The 7330-nt window shown below is 40.5% G+C and overlaps 1 long non-coding RNA gene across 1 annotated transcript; it reads right to left on the reverse strand.

Annotated features, from left to right (window-relative positions):
* Positions 1 to 3230: 3230 nt before the first annotated feature.
* Positions 3231 to 5855, reverse strand: LOC149393657 (uncharacterized). Its single transcript, XR_016299940.1, has 4 exons — positions 5509 to 5855; positions 4697 to 4810; positions 4237 to 4331; positions 3231 to 3260 (listed from the first exon to the last, which is right to left on the reverse strand). It is a non-coding gene; the product is annotated as an uncharacterized LOC149393657 (long non-coding RNA).
* Between the last annotated feature and the right edge of the window lie 1475 nt (positions 5856 to 7330).

The following is a 7330-nucleotide window of genomic DNA, read 5'->3' on the forward strand; positions in this document are numbered from 1 at the left end:
CTCATGCTTTGTTCCTTGGAGTGTGAATAAATGAACTGGCCAGTGTCCAAATTGAGTCCTGACTCTTTTGGATGAAACAATGTGACTTGTTAGCTCCTCGTCAATACATTGTTTCTAACTTATTCACAAGCGACAAAAGAGTTGAGGAAATAACAGCTAGAAGGGTAAAATGGTAATTTAGTAAATCCAGACTAGTTGATGACATTCATGAAGGGTAAACATAGATAATATTCAGTGGATCCGCTCATCATAATTAGGTCGAATTCTTGAGTAGAAAACAAATTCATTTGAACCGAGAGATTTTCAGTGTCAGCTCTTTAGTGGAGTCAGTTGACATTAAGCTAAACTTGGAAAAGGTTTGTGAACTTTTGAGTCCAAGTTTTTAGCTCAAGCTTTGTTTATTTGGGTCCATGAGGTCACTGTCACGAATCACATCGATAGGAATAGTTAAACTGGAAGCTAAGTCAAAACAAGAACGAAAATAGTCAAAAGGGTATTTTTGTCTTTTGAGACATATGATGAAATGAATGTCAATAAATTTTTTGACAAGTTCATTTGATGACTCAATGTCACTCGGCCATAACTTGATTATTGGGCCTTGTGAATTAATTTCGTTTCATAAGAATTTTATTGAAAATTCTTAATGGGCTTTTCTCATGTTGTCATGAACAAATGAAGAAGCTTCTAGAAGCTCCTTCTAGATGAGAATAGGCGCCCATAATACCCAAGGAAAGAGAGTTTATTTTGTGCATAAATGTATTTAGATACTTGCCAAAAGAAAAAGAGGAAACAAATTTGCATGTAGATGCACAAGGAATTTCGGCCAAGAGAGTAATGGGCAAGGCAAGGAACAAAAAAGGAAACAAATCCAAGCCTCTAGGAGGCAGCCTTGGGCGCCCAACATGGAATGGGAAATAAGGGATTTTTGCTCATGAATATGTGATATTCTATAGAAGAGGAAAGTACCTTATTGAAGGTAAAACCTCTCCTATAAATAGGAGCCCCATTCCTCACATTTCATTCATCCTAAGTTTAAGAGATTGAGAGACTCTCTCTCTAGAACTTGGCCGAAAATCCTCTCTCTCTCTCTCTAGTTTATTTTCGATTTTTTCTTGTCTTGGCACGTAGGTCCTCACTCGACCTAGTGTTTAGCTCTGCGACTTCGAGACTCGTTCTTAAGTCGTAGTGTTTACAAGTGCCCACTCACTGATTCCTTCTTTTCGAGTGATTTAGTGATAGAAACTTTGTGGTTGCTCGAGGTGCCGAGGAAAGAAAGAGAGACGTGCTGCGAGGGGAGACGAGCGTTGCGAACTTTCCAAAAGCTTCTTCAAAGTTCAAGCTTCAAGAAAGGTTAGTGAATTCTTAGCTCATATTGGTTTTTAATTACATGTACTTCCACTTGTCTAGGTTAGTGAAAACTGTTTTTACTTGTAAAAGAAAATTTTTAAAATTCCGCCGCTTACCGAAGCGTTAATTATTTTCTCAAACCCTAGATCGATTCCAACAAATGGTATCAGAGCTATGGTCAAAGATATGCATGTACATGTTTTTAAAATTATGAGCTTGAAAATCGTTTTCGAAAGTTTACTAATTTTGTGACAAGTTAGAATTGTAATCTTAGATTTTTTTTAATTTATTGCTCATGCCTTTAAATTAAAAACCATGTTGTTTTTCTATGAGTTTGGGATGTTTTTAAAACACATTAGAATCAGTTCTAAAAGTTTTTAATTTTTTATATTAAAAAACGTGTTTTAAAGGTTTGAGAAATTTCGGTAAATTTTGTGACTAGTTACTTTGTCTTTCTTGTTTCTTTTATTTACCGTATTCGTTTTATGCTTGTTGTTATTTCTTTTATTCTATGTTATTACCCTGCTAATAAAACACATATAAAAGCTTTAAACAACATCTTAAAACGTTCCGTTACACTTGATTCTTTTTCGCACCTAAAAAGGACCAAAGTTTTAATTTATTTCTTTTTCTTCGAGCTGGAGTAAACCCGCATTAAAAGTGGCATATAGTGAGTCCGAACTCTGACTTTCTCAAATGAGAATACGTAAGTTGTGAAATGGCATGTCTCATTTCAGGATTAAGGTAAGCACGATGCAATTCATATGTTGTGACTTCGAGACATAAGTGGTTAAATGATTTATTCTTATTATGTCTCTAGAAGTGCACTGTTCAATTCAGTACCTTCGGAAGATACCTAGAAGAACTATAGAGTCTCCAACTCTCAATGCCCCATAACTAGACATCATAGATTCTCCTAACAATCATACTGAGGTCAATAGTCCTTTGACCCTTAGATTGCGAATATATTGTTTTAAGCAAAGTACGAAGAGTTTGTTCATGCGAATCTACATTTGTCTCTTCGTAAGTTGTTAAGTTTGTTTATGGACTAAATACTAATGTTTTATCATAAAGCTTCAAACAGACGAGGAAGAATGAATGAACGTTTCAAGTTTTTATTAATGAATAAGAAATTACAAGCAAGAGTCTTCGTGAGACTTTATTACATCAAATGTACAAAATAAAGACTACAACTCTTCTTGTGAGCACCATTGACAACACGGGTTCATTGCAGTGGTGGCATTTATCGTTAGACTTGTCCACCTTGATTGCCCTTGGCCTCTTCTTCTTCTGAACCTTTCCTTGGTTCTTCTTCTCGGCCTTGTGAGGTCTCTTCTTAGATCCAGAGGTGGATGCTTTGTTCTTAGTAGCATGTCCCTCTCCATGGTTTCTCTTTCTCATAGTGAGACCTTCAGTAGTGTGAAGCTCATTCATTAACTCAGTAACAGTGTACCTGTCACGACCCGCGAGCGTCGTCACCTCGCCCGCAAGCCGCGACTCGGCGGAACCAACATCACGTAGCGGGAGCATAACATATATGAATAATATAATGTAAACAAAACATTTAAAGTAAATACATAATTTACAAAACATATAACATATGAAATACGATATTATTAAAAGTGCGGAAACGTTTACAACAAAAGTGGTTATCGGAAATCTCGGGAAATTTTTCGTTTTTCTTTAGAACTAGAAGTCGTATATCGACCCTTATACATATATATATATGTACATAAAAGCTCCCGACTTTACATATATACACGGGATATTATTTAAGGAAGAGTCGATATTATTCAAAACATTATACATATAGAGGTCTACTTCCCGAGCCAGAACCCATAGCCCGTAGGTCAAGAGATACGCGTTCCGTCTCAGTTCCTTTTCGGTCGTCTACATTGCCGCCTTGCCCTTATCTACATTACCAAGGGACATAAAACTATGAGTCGAAAGACTCAGCAAGCGGGAGTCTAGCTTATGAAAGAAAAGCAGCTAATGCAAAGCATATGACGTGCGAACAAGCAAACAAGAATGCAGGATGCAGCTATCACCTAAAAGTGACTAATGAGCGCGCATCCTAGAATACTAGCCGTCCCGCAAGGTTACACACTCCACACTGCTATAACCTCTGGTCCGACTAGAGACCAGTTCCCGACTTCGAGCAGCAGTCGTTAACCGATCTAAGTTTTACACATGTCTGGGATCCACTAGTGGTACTTCCTTCATCATGACGTCAGCGCCACTGGTCTCTGGCATAGTGAGCTCGCGAACCGCGACCATCACCCACTACGCCCCGGTGTGCTCAAGGCAGCTTCCGGTGAGTCTTCCAGCAAGCAATGAGCTCGCGATGCGCGACCATCACCCATTGCTTTGAGTACTCGGCGCACGGACCGACATGGCCCGCCAAGCACAAGTCAGGGACTTGTGAGTACCACCGACACGAGTTTAAAGTTTGGGTACACTGCAGCTAGCAGCGTACACGTTAAACTTATATACGGAAGAGCGTGACGGGATAAACCCCGAAAGAAATTATTGTTTCCCTTTGAAGCTCGTTTAGTGTTTTAAGTTGAAAGCTCGAAATGTGACTTTCGAACTCTCTACTCTCGATTGAATTTGAGAGTCTATCGCTCTTCCGTCCTCTCGATTCTAACCTACTTCCTAGAGTTAGAAGAGAAGTCTAACCACACACAAAGCAAGCAAGGCTGGTTCAAGTTAGCGTTTGAACCTAACGGGCGAACCCGAGCTAAGTTTTCAAGCAAGAGTGGCCGAAGCCTTAACTTTCGAGTTTATTCATTTTTAGGCTTTTACCTACTCTTGTTTACTAGCAAGCATATGCACAAACAAACAGGATTATACCCTTGGTAAGTAGTTGACTTATGTCTCCACACTTACCCGGAATTGTTCGATAGAACGCTTGACAAGTCCTGAAGACGTCTTGCTTCACACGTTCCTTGAGGCACCTGGCGCTTGTCGAAACGTCGGAAGAACTAGCATCCGGAGTTGAACATCCATTAGTTATTGGATTCGAGTTTACTTAAAGATAATAGGGTTCGTTGTCGGGATTAGAGTCGGTTCGGAATTCGAGAATTTAATTTATTATTCCCCGGTTTTTCGGAGGTTTATTCAAGACTCGCGTATCCCATATCGAGAGTGATACGAGATAACGTTCAACGAGTAATCACGAGTCTTAAATAAATCAAATAATCCGAAATTAAAAATAACCGAGAATTCCAAATGAATAATTAAATTAAATTCATAAACATTATTAAATAAATAATTCTAAATTATTTATTTAAATACTGAAAGTACATATATAAGAGTATTTAAACGCTGTAAGCGATTTAAAACTCACGAGTTAATCGAGCTTTATTTCGATAACTCTATCAACTTGAGATCTTCAGAGGCTAATCTCAACGCTCTCGACTCGTCTGGTTCCCGTCCGTCCGTCAACGTCTGTAAATCAAACCTGGAACCCAACGACGAGTTAACATCTTAAAACCAAATTCCGATATCACATAACTCAAAACCCGAACCCATAATCCAATCAAGCGAACTCAACATAAATCCAACTGACCGGAAACGTCCTAACACAACAACGATCACAAATTCCAAGTTCACACCAAACAAATTCAACATCCAAGTTTCACATAACCTATCCAAGACCAAGCAAAACTCTCGGCTAAATACACCCAATCAAACCAACTCACAGCCAACACAACATACTCAGCCAAAACAAACCAACACAGACAGAAAATCACACGGCCAACATCAAACTCACGGCCAAGAAAACCACACGGCCAAAAACACAACCCAAACCAACACTCAACAAACAACCCACAATTCAATATAGCCTCAAAAATTCTGATCATAACCCACATCAACAACAACAATCAAGCTCAGACAACATTACAAACCGAGCAATTGCACCGAAATCGAACCCGAAATCAAAAACCCCCAATTCAAACCCTAGTTCATCATTTTCGGATAAATTAGGAAAAATCCGAATCAAAACTTCAAATTCAGGTTACAAACAACATCAATCGAGTTCAATGAACGATAAAAACCAATCAATTTCACTGAATTCAATCCGGATCCAAAATCCCCAATTTTGAATCTAAGAACCCTAGCTCATGAGATTTTCATTCAAGGAAACGAAATTCTCACCTTAACCCGTGAGATTAGCTTCCTCGGAGGGTTCTCGCGTCCTTCCCGGTGTTTTTTCCTTGCTCCGGCGTCACGGCGGTCCTCGGCGGCGTCGTTCTTCTTCGACCCGGAGCGCGCGCAGAGGCTCGGTGCTCAGTGACGCGCGAAGGAGAGGGAGAGAGAGGAAGGCGAGTGAGAGGTGGCGGTGGCGACGTCGGGGCTCGGCGGTGCTGTGCTTCCTCGGGCCGGAGCGCGCGGTGGAGCTCGGTGCTGGGTGGTGGCGCGCGAAGGAGAGGAAGAAGAAGAGAAGAAGAAGAACGAGGGTGATGGCGGTGATGATGGTTGTCGGCGATGAGCAGAGGAGCGGCCGAGAGAGAGAGAGAGTTCTTCTTTTTTTTTTTTTCTCTGGTTTGCTTGGTGTGGTGTGGGTTTCGGCCGAGAAACGCAAGGAAGAAGAAGGAGAAATAGAGAAGAGAGAGAGAAGGGTGAGGTGGCAAGGATTTGAGGAGAAAGTGGCCATGTGGCACCCTCATTTATTGCCACGCGTGCATACGTGGACCAATCCCCTCTTGCCACAACTCTCTCAAATCAACCCCAGCTTCTCTTTTTCTTTCACTTTCGTCCTTCAAAATATTGCATATAAGTCCTTTCAAAATAAACTCTCACAATCCTGTCCTTAATTAATTAAAAATAATCTTGAAAAATAACCGAGAAAATTATTATTATTTCTCATTATTTTGAATATATTTAAGGGATTTCGGAATTCATTCTTTACTCTTGAGATTTTTTTTTTTTAAATCTCCGAGTATGTTTCGAATAATAATATTGGATTACTCGAATATTCTCATTCCGAAATTTCATCGACCTTAAATATTATCATATTCCAAGATATTTAAAATTTAAGGACGTCTCATATGCAACAAGAATTTGAATTAAAACTCGTCCATTTTATTCAAATTCACAAGTCGAGCGGTTACAAAAGTTTATACATTACAATCCCTACCCCCTTAAAAGAGTTTCGTCCTCGAAACTTAGAACAAGGAAGGGTATTTCTTTTGCATTTCGCTCTCAAGCTCCCAAGTAGCTTCTTCTGTAGAGTGACTCTTCCAAAGTACTTTGACCAAAGGTATAGTCTTATTCCTTAAGACTTTCTCCTTGCGATCTAGGATTGCGACGGCTGATTCTTCATACCTAATGTCAGGAGAAACTTCAACCTCTTGATCTCGCAGTACATGTGAAGGATCAGATATGTATTTCCGTAGCATCGATACGTGAAATACATCATGGAGGTTGGACATCGACGGTGGTAGAGCTAGGCGATACGCTGCCTTGCCCACTCGCTCCAGAATCTCGAAAGGTCCAACATACCTCGGGCTGAGCTTCCCTTTCTTCCCGAATCTCATGACACCACGCATCGGGGAAACCTTTAAAAAAACTTTCTCTCCTGCTTCGAATTCTAACGGTCTTCTCCGCTTGTCTGCATAGCTCTTTTGGCGACTCTGAGATGTTTTCATTCGGGCTCGAATCGTCTTGATTGCCTCTGTAGTCTGCTCTACCAATTCAGGTCCGAACAGCTTGCTCTCGCCAGCTTCATCCCAATGAATTGGAGAGCGACACTTCCGTCCATAGAGGGCTTCATAAGGCGCCATTCCGATTGTCGCTTGGTAGCTGTTGTTGTAGGAGAATTCGACCAAAGGGAGATAACGACTCCATGAGCCTGGGAAGTCTAAGACACACGCCCGAAGCATATCCTCCAACACTTGTATCGTGCGTTCACTCTGACCATCTGTTTGGGGATGAAAAGCAGTACTGAACTTCAATCGTGTTCCCAAATTCTCTTGTA

This window comes from Urtica dioica, chromosome 6, assembly GCF_054948205.1.
Source record: "Urtica dioica subsp. dioica isolate 48M chromosome 6, U.dioica_male_clone48M_v1_H2, whole genome shotgun sequence".
In the NCBI taxonomy this organism is placed as follows: Eukaryota; Viridiplantae; Streptophyta; class Magnoliopsida; order Rosales; family Urticaceae; genus Urtica; species Urtica dioica.